Below are 13,828 nucleotides of genomic sequence, written 5' to 3'. Positions count from 1 at the left end.
TCTCCTCAAAATTCCTAATTAAAGAGAAACATGACCTCGAAGATCATGGTACATGAACTGAAATGGCACGATTTGCAAAATTGAGACCACCACTGGCCTGCCTCATGCTTGAGGACTTCAGAAAACAACAAAAACAAAAGCAATTCACATTGTATAGCAAGATCCAGATCAAGGAAGTTTGGTGATATACCTCTGAAATGGAGCTTCAAATAGCACGAATTGTCAAAGCTCTTGATCCAATTTTGATCTGGAAATATAATGATGATGCAAGGCTAAGGAATTGAGCTGTGAAGATCAACTAATGATGTTGAAATTCAAGCTTGAAAATGAAATAGAAAACTGAAATTCCTTTAGGTGAGAGTTTGGTTTTCAATTCAGCAGCGTTTCAGATCTCCTTGTGGTTGAAGAATGAAGCTCAAGGCACCTCTATTTATAGTTGTATGTGATGCAATGCAATGCTTGGCTCGTGAGCATGGAATTTGAATTCCTCTTGCATGGGCCTGTACAGGCGCATGTGAGGCCCAAGAGTGAAGGGAAATCCATGCTGAGATCAAATATAAGTGAATTGGACGTGTAATTGGAGCTGCATTTGCTTGCAGATGAAGTTACAAAGTGAATTGCAAAAATGAACATAAACATTAAGCTCTTCGAAACTCACTCATGGAAAGTCCAAAAAATTAATGTGAGTAATGGTTGGAAAGCCCTTGAAATAAAGAACAAAGGTCATGTTGGGAAAAAGTTAATTTGGAGTTTGGAAATTTATGAAAACTGGATGTGAAGTTTTGGGTACAAAACATGTCTAGGTTCCCTTTGAAAATTTTCACCACAAGCAAGCACTTTTAAGCCCTTATGTTTCAATGATGCAAGCCTCAAATGGAAACACCTCCAACATCAAAGTTGTAGATCTTTTAAATATAATCAATTTAGACTCAAATTTTGAATCATTTGGATTTTTCATGAGAAAGTTATGGGCACTTGAAGTTGGACATTTTTCAAATTCAATGGCTTAGGTCCAAAGTGACCTATAATGTTTTGTATTATCACATGTGTTTCTTTTAGGATTATGAAAATTTTCCCAACATAACATTTGAATTAGACATATTAAGATTTCCAATGCAATTGGTCTCACCTCAAAATCATAAAAAATAAGGAAGTTAGGTCCTTGGGAAGTTGACCCAAAATTAGGGTTTCAGTCAAAATGACCTATAATGTTTTGAAATGAATGATGATCTTACAAGTTTCAAATGGATTTTTGATGAACATAAACGTTGTTCATATGGTTCTTAAGAACAGTTTTTCTCTTGGGGTAATCTTCATTTGACAAACACATCACAAGTTATATCTCAGTGATCCTCAGTTTAGTCAGATGACTTGACTGGTCAACTTCTCAAAGCCAAACTTCAAATCTTGATGAATGAATGATTGAGGGGCCTCAAATATGCTCATATATGCATAAAATAATGAATTAAATAACTTACCTTGATTAATTTTGATCATAGGTTGAGGTTGCTTCATGATCAAGGCACAATCAATGCACAACTGAATTAGGGTTTCCTTGGGAAACAATCCTCAAGTCCTTTGGGTTATCTTGATAAAATTGGCAAATTGAGATACTTGGGAGACATATATGAGGATTAGGAGATTTGTATACCATTTTAGTGCATGTTCTCATCTTCATCTAGCCACTTCATTGAGCTCAGGAGCCTCATAGGAGCATGGGAGCACATGATCATTTGAGCTTCAAAACAAAAAGAGTTAGTGACATATTTTTGTGATTTTGGTTAGTAAACAACTAATAAAAGCAATAATATACAATACAAGCATTCTTGGTGGTCTCAAACCAACTCACACAAGTCCCAACCCCTAGGGTAAAAGAGCCACACATGATATGATCCTTGAGGCAATGCAATGAGCAAATGATATGATGCCATGAGGGATCTTAGGGTTAAAATTAGGGTCTTGCAGATCCTTTACCACATAAGTGTATTTTTTGATAAGGATTATTCATGTTACTTCTAAAATGTGATTGATCAATAACAAAGGTAACTTTAGGTTGTAAAGCCTTGTCTAATTTAGCTTGAAGAGTTCTAACCTCTCTTTGCCAAATGTGACAAGTTTCACATCCATACCATCTAAACCAAAATCCCTTATCGTCTTTAGTTTTGCCTTTAGTAGCATGTATCATAGATTTCTTAAGAGTTTCTAATTCCTTTTCGGAGTCATAAATCTTCTTTTCTAAATGATTGAAAATTTTCTTATTTGAGGCCAAGCGTTTAAAAGCTTCCTTGGCCTCGTTGTGTAGAGTACTAAAGGCATTTTGCAAATCAACATAAGACAATTTATCAACATGATCATATTTGGAATGCCTTACATTCTTTTTTCTTCTTTTGAGGAGCTGTAAGACAAAGATTGACAATTTCTTCTTCATCACTTGAGGGCTCACTATCGCTCTCCCATGCAATGTATGCTCTTCTAGCTTTGCTAGATTTATTGTGGCATTTGTCTTTTCCTTTTTCTTTCTTCATTAAGGGATTGTCCGACTTATTGTGGCATTTGTCTTTTCCTTTCCCTTGATTAATTTTGATCATAGGTTTAGGTTGCTTCATGAGCAAGGCACAATCAATGCACAACTGAATTAGAGTTTCCTTAGGAAACAATCCTCAAGTCCTTTGGGTTATCTTGATAAAATTGGCAAATTGAGATACTTGGGAGACATATATGATGATTAGTGTAACACCCCGATAAAATATGATAATTATCTAATTTAAGTTAATAGTATATTATGATGATAATATGAATGAGAGGGTATTATTTTTCAAAATAAAAGATAAACCATTCATATATATTATTATTAGTATATTTATTAATTTAATTAAATAATTGGAATATTATTGGATTATTATTATTGGAATAATAAAGTTGGAATCAGTAAAGAGTCCCATTTGGTAAAAAGGGTTTTTTCACGTGAAAAGAGAGAAGCGACTCAAAAGTGAAAAAAGGGCAAAAAGGAAGAGCAAGAGAAGAAGGGTTGAAGAAGGGAAAAGCTTGAAGTTAAAGGATTTGCCGGATTAACTCAGGTAAGGGGGGTTTGTCGTCGTTTAATGGTATTATGGGTTAACATGTAATGGGTAGTAATAAACCATTGAATCGACTCTAATTAGGATGATGAATGTTGCAAATTGTGAATTTGTGGATGAATGAGATATGGGTCTATAAATGAAGAAAATTCGTAGGAATTAGATGTAATAAGGTTAGAAATTGTGGAATTGAATGGGTATGATCTGTGTTAGATAATATGAACGAATGATGTGTAAAAAATTGGACTGTGGGAGGTTGGATTTGAGAAATCTCGTAGCAGAGAAGAACCCATAGCAGATCTGGAATTTTGGTTTCTGGTCATACGCGTATGACACTAGGCCGTACGCGTATGAGATGGCCTGGTACGCGTATGGAGTGAGGCCATACGCGTATGAATGAAGAAGATGATGTTCTAAACGTAGTTTTGTCTCTGTTGGTACGCGTATGGGAGAAGGGGTACGCGTATCATACGCGTATGAGACAGACTATACGCGTATGGACAGAAGTTGGATTTTTCTGAGCTGTTGTTGTGCAGTTTTGGTCGTTTCAGCTGAGTGATGTAATTTAGCTGAGGTATGACATAGTAGGGATCATTTCCCGCTGTTTTGAGCAGTATAGGTATTAGTATAGTGTGCTAATACTGTGAATTATTATTTGGCATGACATGATATGATTCTGTGATAAATATGCTGATGATGTGTGATGGTATGCATAATGCTGGGAATATATCTATTATGTATGCAATTGTGGATTGTTGTTGATGTTTGCATGCTAGGTAATTTAGCGTGCATAGCATGGCCTTTATGGTGGTAGCTAATTCCCATGGTGAGGAATTAGTGAGTTGTTTATGGCTTAGAGTTTGAGCATATGTCCATTGTGGATTGTTGTTGATGTTTGCATGCTAGGTAATTTAGCGTGCATAGCATGGCCTTTATGGTGGTAGCTAATTCCCATGGTGAGGAATTAGTGAGTGAGTCACTAGGTCTCAAATGAGTGGGACTAGTGAGCTTGGTAGCCGTATCTGGGTTTGATCGGTGAGGTTGAACTATGTGTTCACGAATAGTCGGTACCGCATGCATGGAGTCTCATTGCATAATGTATGTATGGCGTATAATATGAATGGATGTATTCCAATATTATACGTGTGTTTTGTGTTTGTGTTGAGTATGATTTTGAGTTGATGTTGCCGTTGCTGAATGTGTGATCTGATTAGGGTGATGAATGTGTTAATTTACTTAGCATTACATGATATTTTATAATGCTTATTATATCGATTGAGGAACTCACCCTTACAACTATGTTTCAGGTAACGAGCAGTGATTGAGTAGAAGCTAGTGCTTGGAGTCTAGTGTAGTTCCTTAGTGGGTCATGCTCTGGTATATGTAACATCGGGACGGGATGTTTACTTTGTTTTCATTTGTGGTTGTTGAACAACTTTACATGTAATGTGTTACATGGTTCGCATGTTGTTGGATTTCTATCCGCTGCGAATTGTGCAATGTTTTATTTTGATTAATAAATGAGCATGACAAGATATTTTGGTGAATGGTGTGAAGTGTCAAGTGTGACACCTTGAAATTGCATATCTACTCTGATTTATATTATGTAGTTTTAATTAATTATTGGGGTATTTTAGAAGGGTGTTACATTAGTGGTATCAGAGCATAGTCGGTCGAGTCGAGTCGTAATTATTCTGTTTCCCTGTATGTGATAGGTGTTGTGTAACCCTATCAGTACTTATTGTTTTAGCTTATTGGGTTCTCAGAATAGAGATGGCTGGAAGAGGTAGAGACGATGCTGCGATTGCTGAGGCTCTGGGTATGCTAGCTGGAGTACTTGGAGGGAATCCGAATGTTGTGGGAATGGGAGCTGCTCGTCAACTGAGTGAGTTCCAGAAGAACAATCCTCCAATGTTCAAGGGAGCATACGATCCAGATGGTGCTCAGAAGTGGTTGAAGGAGATCGAGAGGATCTTCCGAGTGACTGAGTGTGTCGATAACCAGAAGGTCAGGTTCGGTACGCATATGCTGTCAGAGGAAGCAGATGATTGGTGGGTTGCTGCCCGCACTGAGTTGGAAGCTGCTGGGAGTGCTGAGATCACTTGGGCGGTGTTCAGAGAGAGAATCCTGAGGAAGTACTTTCCAGAGGATGTCAGAGGAAAGAAAGAGATAGAGTTCTTAGAATTGAAGCAGGGCAATCGGTCTGTTACTGAGTATGCTGCTAAGTTCACAGAGCTGTCGAAGTATTACACTCCCTATGATGAGGCTACTGGGGAATTTTCGAAATGTGTGAAGTTTGATAACGGGTTACGTCCCGAGATCAAGCAGGCTATTGGGTATCAGCGGATTAGAGTGTTTTCTGACTTGGTTGACTGTTGCAGGATTTTTGAACAAGATACCAAGGCCAGAGCGGAGAGCTATCAGCAGAGGGTTGATAGGAAAGGCAAGAATCAAAATGATCGTGGGAAACCGTATGCAGCTGGCAAAGGTTTCCAGAGACAGAGTGGGATGAAGAGACCTAGTGGGGGAGACTTCAGTGCCCCTGCTAAGTGTTACAGATGTGGTCAGGCTGGACATCGTATCCATGAGTGTACCAGTACTGAGAAGAAGTGTTTCAAGTGTGGCAAAGGTGGTCACTTGGCTGCAGAGTGCCGGTTGAAGACTATGACTTGTTTCAACTGTGGAGAGGTGGGTCATATCAGTCCACAATGTCCTAAGCCGAAGAAAGAGAATCAGTCGGGAGGCAAGGTCTTTGCTTTATCGGGTTCTGAGACTTTTGCAGATGATCGTTTGATCCGAGGTACGTGTTATATTAATGGCTTTCCTCTTGTAGCTATTATTGACACAGGTGCGACTCATTCCTTTATATCTTTGGATTGTGCTGTGAAACTTAAATTAGAGATGTCTGAGATGCATGGGAGTATGGTGATTGATACTCCTGCGAAGGGTTCAGTGACTACTACTTCAGTTTGTTTAAATTGCCCTTTGAGTATTTTTGGTAGAGACTTTGGGATGGACCTCGTGTGTCTTCCACTAGTGCAGATTGATGTTATCTTGGGTATGAACTGGTTGGTGTTTAACCGAGTTTATATCAACTGTTTTGATAAGACTGTGATCTTTCCTAAGATTGAGGAAGGAAAGAGTTTGTTTCTATCAGCAAGGCAGGTGAATGAGGCAGTAGCAGATGGGGCAGAGTTGTTTATGCTGTTAGCGACTTTGGAGGCTAAAGATAAACTGGTGATTTGCGATCTAGCCGTGGTGTGTGATTTTCCTGATGTGTTTCCTGAAGAAGTGAATGAATTACCGCCAGAGCGTGAAGTTGAGTTCTCGATTGATTTGGTACCTGGTACTAGGCCGATATCCATGGCTCCGTACCGTATGTCTGCTGTTGAGTTAACTGAATTGAAGAGTCAGCTGGAAGATCTGTTCGATAAGAAATTTATTCGTCCGAGTGTGTCACCGTGGGGCGCACCAGTGTTATTGGTTAAGAAGAAAGAAGGTACTATGAGGTTGTGTGTGGACTACAGGCAACTAAATAAAGTGACGATCAAGAATCGGTATCCTTTGCCGAGGATTGATGATTTGATGGATCAATTGGTTGGTGCGAGTGTGTTCAGCAAAATAGATTTGAGATCGGGGTATCATCAGATCCGTGTGAAAACTGAGGATATTCAGAAGACTGCTTTCAGAACAAGGTATGGACATTATGAGTATTCTGTAATGCCTTTTGGTGTGACTAATGCGCCTGGGGTATTTATGGAGTATATGAATAGGATTTTCCATCCGTACCTAGACAAGTTTGTTGTGGTGTTTATTGACGATATTTTGGTGTATTCGAAATCTGAAGAAGAGCATGCTAAACATTTGAGAGTGGTTTTAGGAGTTCTACGAGAAAAGAAGTTATTTGCTAAACTGTCCAAGTGTGAATTTTTGTTAGAAGAGGTTAGTTTTCTTGGTCATGTGGTTTCAAGAGGTGGTGTTGCTGTTGATCCTTCTAAGATAGAAGCGGTATCTAAGTGGGAAGCTCCGAAGTCAGTTTCTGAGATAAGGAGTTTTCTTGGACTTGCAGGTTATTATAGGAAATTCATTGAGGGATTTTCTAAGTTGGCGTTACCGTTGACGATGTTGACTAGAAAGGGGCAAGCGTTTGTTTGGGACTCATAGTGTGAAGAAGGTTTCCAAGAGTTAAAGAGAAGGTTAACTACTGCTCCTATTCTGATATTACCAAGTCCGTCGGAACCATTTGAGGTTTACTGTGATGCTTCATTGTTGGGTTTGGGTGGTGTTTTGATGCAGAATAAGCAGGTTGTAGCTTATGCTTCGAGACAACTGAAGGTTCATGAGAGGAACTATCCGACACACGATTTGGAGTTGGCAGCTGTGGTATTTGTTCTGAAGTTATGGAGGCATTACTTGTACGGGTCAAGATTTGAGGTTTTCAGTGACCATAAAAGTTTAAAGTATTTGTTTGATCAGAAAGAGATGAATATGAGACAGAGGAGATGGTTAGAGTTTCTGAAGGATTATGACTTTGGTTTGAATTACCATCCGGGTAAAGCAAACGTAGTGGCTGATGCATTGAGTCGGAAATCATTGCATATGTCTATGTTAATGGTTAAGGAATTGGATTTAATTGAGCAGTTTAGAGACTTGAGTTTGGTGTGTGAGAGTACTCACAATAGTGTTAAATTGGGAATGTTGAAGTTAACGAGTGGTATTCTGGATGAGATTAGAGAGGGTCAGAAATCCGATATGCTTTTGGTTGATAAGTTGACTCTAGTGAATCAAGGTCAAGGTGGTGAATTCAGAGTTGATGAGAATGGTGTTTTGAAATTCGGTAATCGGGTGTGTATTCCGGATGTTACCGAACTTAAGAAGAGTATTCTTGAGGAAGGACATCGTAGTGGCCTGAGTATTCATCCTGGGGCTACGAAGATGTATCATGATTTGAAAAAGTTATTTTGGTGGCCGGGAATGAAAAGAGAAATTGCGAATTTTGTTTATTCTTGTTTGACTTGTCAGAAGTCAAAGATTGAGCATCAGAAGCCGTCTGGGCTAATGCAACCGTTGGCTATTCCAGAGTGGAAGTGGGATAGTATCAGTATGGATTTTGTTTCTGGTTTACCGAGGACAATTAAGAATTTTGAAGCTATTTGGGTGATTGTTGACAGATTGACAAAATCGGCTCATTTCATTCCGATCAGAATGGATTATCCGTTAGAGAGATTAGCTGAGTTGTATATTGAGAAAATTGTAAGTTTGCATGGTATTCCGTCGAGTATTGTTTCGGACAGAGATCCTAGATTTACATAGAAGTTCTGGGAAGGTTTGCAGAGGGCTTTGGGAACTAAGCTGAGATTGAGTTCTGCATATCATCCGCAGACTGATGGTCAGACTGAGAGGACGATTCAGTCACTGGAGGATCTTTTGAGGGCTTGTGTTTTGGAAAAGGGAGGTGCTTGGGATTGTTATTTACCTTTGATTGAGTTTACCTACAACAATAGTTTTCATTCGAGCATTGGTATGGCACCGTTTGAAGCTTTGTATGGTAGGAGATGTCGGACACCTTTATGTTGGTATGAGTCCGGTGAGAGTGATGTGGTTGGACCGGAGATTGTTCAACAAACTACGGAAAAGATTAAGATGATTCAGGAGAAGATGAGGATTGCTCAGAGTCGTCAAAAGAGTTATCACGACAAGAGGAGGAAGTCACTTGAGTTTCAAGAGGGAGATCACGTGTTTCTTCGTGTTACTCCGATAACTGGGGTTGGTCGAGCTTTGAAGTCGAAGAAGTTGACACCTCGATTTATTGGTCCTTATCAGATTTTGGAGAGGATAGGGGAGGTACCCTATCGTATCGCTTTACCGCCGTCACTTGCGAATTTGCATGAGGTTTTTCATGTGTCTCAGTTGAGGAGGTACATTCCTGATCCGTCGCATGTGGTCCAAGTAGATGATGTACAGGTGAGAGATACCCTGACTGTTGAAACATCACCTATGAGGATCGAGGATCGAGAGTTGAAGCAGTTGCGGGGTAAAGAGAATGCTTTGGTAAAGGTAGCTTGGGGAGGACCAGCAGGTGGCAATGTGACTTGGGAACTTGAGAGTCAGATGAAGGAGTCTTATCCAGAGTTATTCGCTTGAGGTATGTTTTCGAGGACGAAAACTCTTTTAGTGGGGGAGAGTTGTAACACCCCGATAAAATATGATAATTATCTAATTTAAGTTAATAGTATATTATGATGATAATATGAATGAGAGGGTATTATTTTTCAAAATAAAAGATAAACCATTCATATATATTATTATTAGTATATTTATTAATTTAATTAAATAATTGGAATATTATTGGATTATTATTATTGGAATAATAAAGTTGGAATCAGTAAAGAGTCCCATTTGGTAAAAAGGGTTTTTTCACGTGAAAAGAGAGAAGCGACTCAAAAGTGGAAAAAGGGCAAAAAGGAAGAGCAAGAGAAGAAGGGTTGAAGAAGGGAAAAGCTTGAAGTTAAAGGATTTGTCGGATTAACTCAGGTAAGGGGGGTTTATCGTCGTTTAATGGGTATTATGGGTTAACATGTAATGGGTAGTAATAAACCATTGAATCGACTCTAATTAGGATGATGAATGTTGCAAATTGTGAATTTGTGGATGAATGAGATATGGGTCTATAATTGAAGAAAATTCGTAGGAATTAGATGTAATAAGGTTAGAAATTGTGGAATTGAATGGGTATGATCTGTGTTAGATAATATGAACGAATGATGTGTAAAAAATTGGACTGTGGGAGGTTGGATTTGAGAAATCTCGTAGCAGAGAAGAACCCATAGCAGATCTGGAATTTTGGTTTCTGGTCATACGCGTATGACACTAGGCCGTACGCGTATGAGATGGCCTGGTACGCGTATGGAGTGAGGCAATACGCGTATGAATGAAGAAGATGATGTTCTAAACGTAGTTTTGTCTCTGTTGGTACGCGTATGGGAGAAGGGGTACGCGTATCATACGCGTATGAGACAGACTATACGCGTATGGGCAGAAGTTGGATTTTTCTGAGCTGTTGTTGTGCAGTTTTGGTCGTTTCAGCTGAGTGATGTAATTTAGCTGAGGTATGACATAGTAGGGATCATTTCCCGCTGTTTTGAGCAGTATAGGTATTAGTAGAGTGTGCTAATACTGTGAATTATTATTTGGCATGACATGATATGATTCTGTGATAAATATGCTGATGATGTGTGATGGTATGCATAATGCTGGGAATATATCTATTATGTATGCAATTGTGGATTGTTGTTGATGTTTGCATGCTAGGTAATTTAGCGTGCATAGCATGGCCTTTATGGTGGTAGCTAATTCCCATGGTGAGGAATTAGTGAGTTGTTTATGGCTTAGAGTTTGAGCATATGTCCATTGTGGATTGTTGTTGATGTTTGCATGCTAGGTAATTTAGCGTGCATAGCATGGCCTTTATGGTGGTAGCTAATTCCCATGGTGAGGAATTAGTGAGTGAGTCACTAGGTCTCAAATGAGTGGGACTAGTGAGCTTGGTAGCCGTATCTGGGTTTGATCGGTGAGGTTGAACTATGTGTTCACGAATAGTCGGTACCGCATGCATGGAGTCTCATTGCATAATGTATGTATGGCGTATAATATGAATGGATGTATTCCAATATTATACGTGTGTTTTGTGTTTGTGTTGAGTATGATTTTGAGTTGATGTTGCCGTTGCTGAATGTGTGATCTGATTAGGGTGATGAATGTGTTAATTTACTTAGCATTACATGATATTTTATAATGCTTATTATATCGATTGAGGAACTCACCCTTACAACTATGTTTCAGGTAACGAGCAGTGATTGAGTAGAAGCTAGTGCTTGGAGTCTAGTGTAGTTCCTTAGTGGGTCATGCTCTGGTATATGTAACATCGGGACGGGATGTTTACTTTGTTTTCATTTGTGGTTGTTGAACAACTTTACATGTAATGTGTTACATGGTTTGCATGTTGTTGGATTTCTATCCGCTGCGAATTGTGCAATGTTTTATTTTGATTAATAAATGAGCATGACAAGATATTTTGGTGAATGGTGTGAAGTGTCAAGTGTGACACCCTGAAATTGCATATCTACTCTGATTTATATTATGTTGTTTTAATTAATTATTGGGGTATTTTAGAAGGGTGTTACAATTAGGAGCTTTGTAGACCATTATCATGCATGTTCTCATCTTCATCTAGCCACTTCATTGAGCTCAGGAGCCTCATAGGAGCATGGGAGCACATGATCATTTGAGCTTCAAAACAAAAAGAGTTAGTGACATATTTTTGTGATTTTGGTTAGTAAACAACTAAGAAAAGCAATAATATACAATACAAGCATTCTTGGTGGTCTCAAACCAACTCACACAAGTCCCAACCCCTAGGGTAAAAGAGCCACACATGATATGATCCTTGAGGCAATGCAATGAGCAAATGATATGATGCCATGAGGGATCTTAGGGTTAAAATTAGGGTCTTACAGATCCTTTACCACATAAGTGTATTTTTTGATAAGGATTATTCATGTTACTTCTAAAATGTGATTGATCAATAACAAAGGTAACTTTAGGTTGTAAAGCCTTGTCTAATTTAGCTTGAAGAGTTCTAACCTCTCTTTGCCAAATGTGACAAGTTTCACATCCATACCATCTAAACCAAAATCCCTTATCGTCTTTAGTTTTGCCTTTAGTAGCATGTATCATAGATTTCTTAAGAGTTTCTAATTCCTTTTCGGAGTCATAAATCTTCTTTTCTAAATGATTGAAAATTTTCTTATTTGAGGCCAAGCGTTTAAAAGCTTCCTTGGCCTCGTTGTGTAGAGTACTAAAGGCATTTTGCGAATCAACATAAGACAATTTATCAGCATGATCATATTTGGAATGACTTACATTCTTTTTCTTCTTTTGATGAGCTGTAAGACAAAGATTGACAATTTCTTCTTCATCACTTAAGGGCTCACTATAGCTCTCCCATGCAATGTATGCTCTTCTAGCTTTGCTAGATTTATTGTGGCATTTACTTTTCCTTTGTCTTTCTTCATTAAGGGATTGTCCGACTTATAGTGACCCGCCTTTCCGCAATTAAAGCATGATCCTTTTGACTTAGTTGTCTTACCTTCCTCTCGATTCGGGAATTTCTATTATCTTCTATAGTTGACAAGATTTTTATCCGAATGTTGGACTTCATTTTTTTAAGGTATCAGTTATACCTCCTTACGAACAACCCCATGTCTTCATTCGAATCTTTATCATCATCACTTGACTCACTCTCACATGCATCATTGATGGATGACTTATATCTTGAAGCCTTTAAAGCGATAGACTTCCTTTTGGTTTTCTTATCTTTCTCCTTCTTCTCCTTCTTTTGATTCTTCTCATGTTTCTCAAGATTCACGAGCTCTTGCTCATGCTCTTGAAGCTTGCCAAACAATGTTGTCATGTCCAATGTTCTTAGATCATTGGCTTCCTTAATCGCGGTGACCTTTGGTAGGCAATCCCTGTTAAGACATCTTAAAATTTTATTAGTAGCAACATCATTAGGGGTATTTCTACAAAGAGCATTTAACCGATTGATTAAATGAGAAAATATATTTTGCATATCGGTAATGGTTTCACCATCTTCCATATGAAAAAGGTCAAATTCTTGAGTTAAAGTGTTGATTCTAGCTAGTTTGACATCATTGGTTCCCTCATGGATAATTTGTAATGAGTCTCACATAGATTTAGCACTAGTACAATGGAAAACCCTATAATACTCATCAACACCTAAGGCGACAATGAGCATATTTATGGCTTTCCAATCATAGTTATACTTTTTCTCATCTTCTTCATTCCATTGTGCTTCAGGTTTAGGTATAACAAAACCATCCACACTGGTCATGGTTATTTCCATAGGACCATCTTGGGTGACTTTCCATACTTTCCTATCAATGGAGTTGATATGGATACATATACAATCTTTCCAATAATTATAGTTTTCACCAATAAAAATAGGCGCCCTATTGTACGCCCATTTAAGATCCTTACTCATTTTCTAAAAAGTTATATGCGAAGCACTAAATGAATTGGCGCTCGTGATACCACTTGTTAGATGATAGTAAAGATCTAGAAGTAGGGTTGAATAGATCATTTTTGAAATTTAGCGCTTTTTAAAAATATTTTCAACGATTGCGGAAGCACCCTAGATTATAATCGTCTAAACGATCCGTTAATGGAAAGATCGGATATGCGTGAAACCGAATGGAATAACTAAGATATAGATAATCAACTACTATCTAAATCAATCAATTAACCACTATAATCCTTGATATCGTTACCTCTAATAATGCTTAAACACAATAAGAGATCAAGTAAAATATTACTAAATTTGTGTGAGATTAATTTTATCGAACACTTGGTGTGCACTCCCCACAAAGTTTCAATTTCACTCAAATTGAATGTGCAGAATTTTGCTCAGCTGCAATCAAAGTGATTGGACCAATTTATCGAACAATTACTATGCACAACAGTCAAGCGATAATTATTTTATTATTAATTTCACACAAACCGTAATTAATACAGAATTTAAAGAGTTAAGAGATAGAGAGAACAAGACCGGATTTGTTGAGGAGGTTTCCCTTTCTTTCTCGCTTAGGGTACGTCTGCCCTCAATTCTAAATCTAGAATTGAGATGTTTTTATTAACACGTTGCAAAGTCAATACAAGAGAACAAATGATCA

The sequence above is a fragment of the Lathyrus oleraceus genome, chromosome 7 (assembly GCF_024323335.1).
Source record: "Lathyrus oleraceus cultivar Zhongwan6 chromosome 7, CAAS_Psat_ZW6_1.0, whole genome shotgun sequence".
Classification (NCBI taxonomy): domain Eukaryota; kingdom Viridiplantae; phylum Streptophyta; class Magnoliopsida; order Fabales; family Fabaceae; genus Lathyrus; species Lathyrus oleraceus.
The sequence above is the reverse complement of the archived record's forward strand: the minus strand, read 5'-3'. Positions refer to the sequence as shown.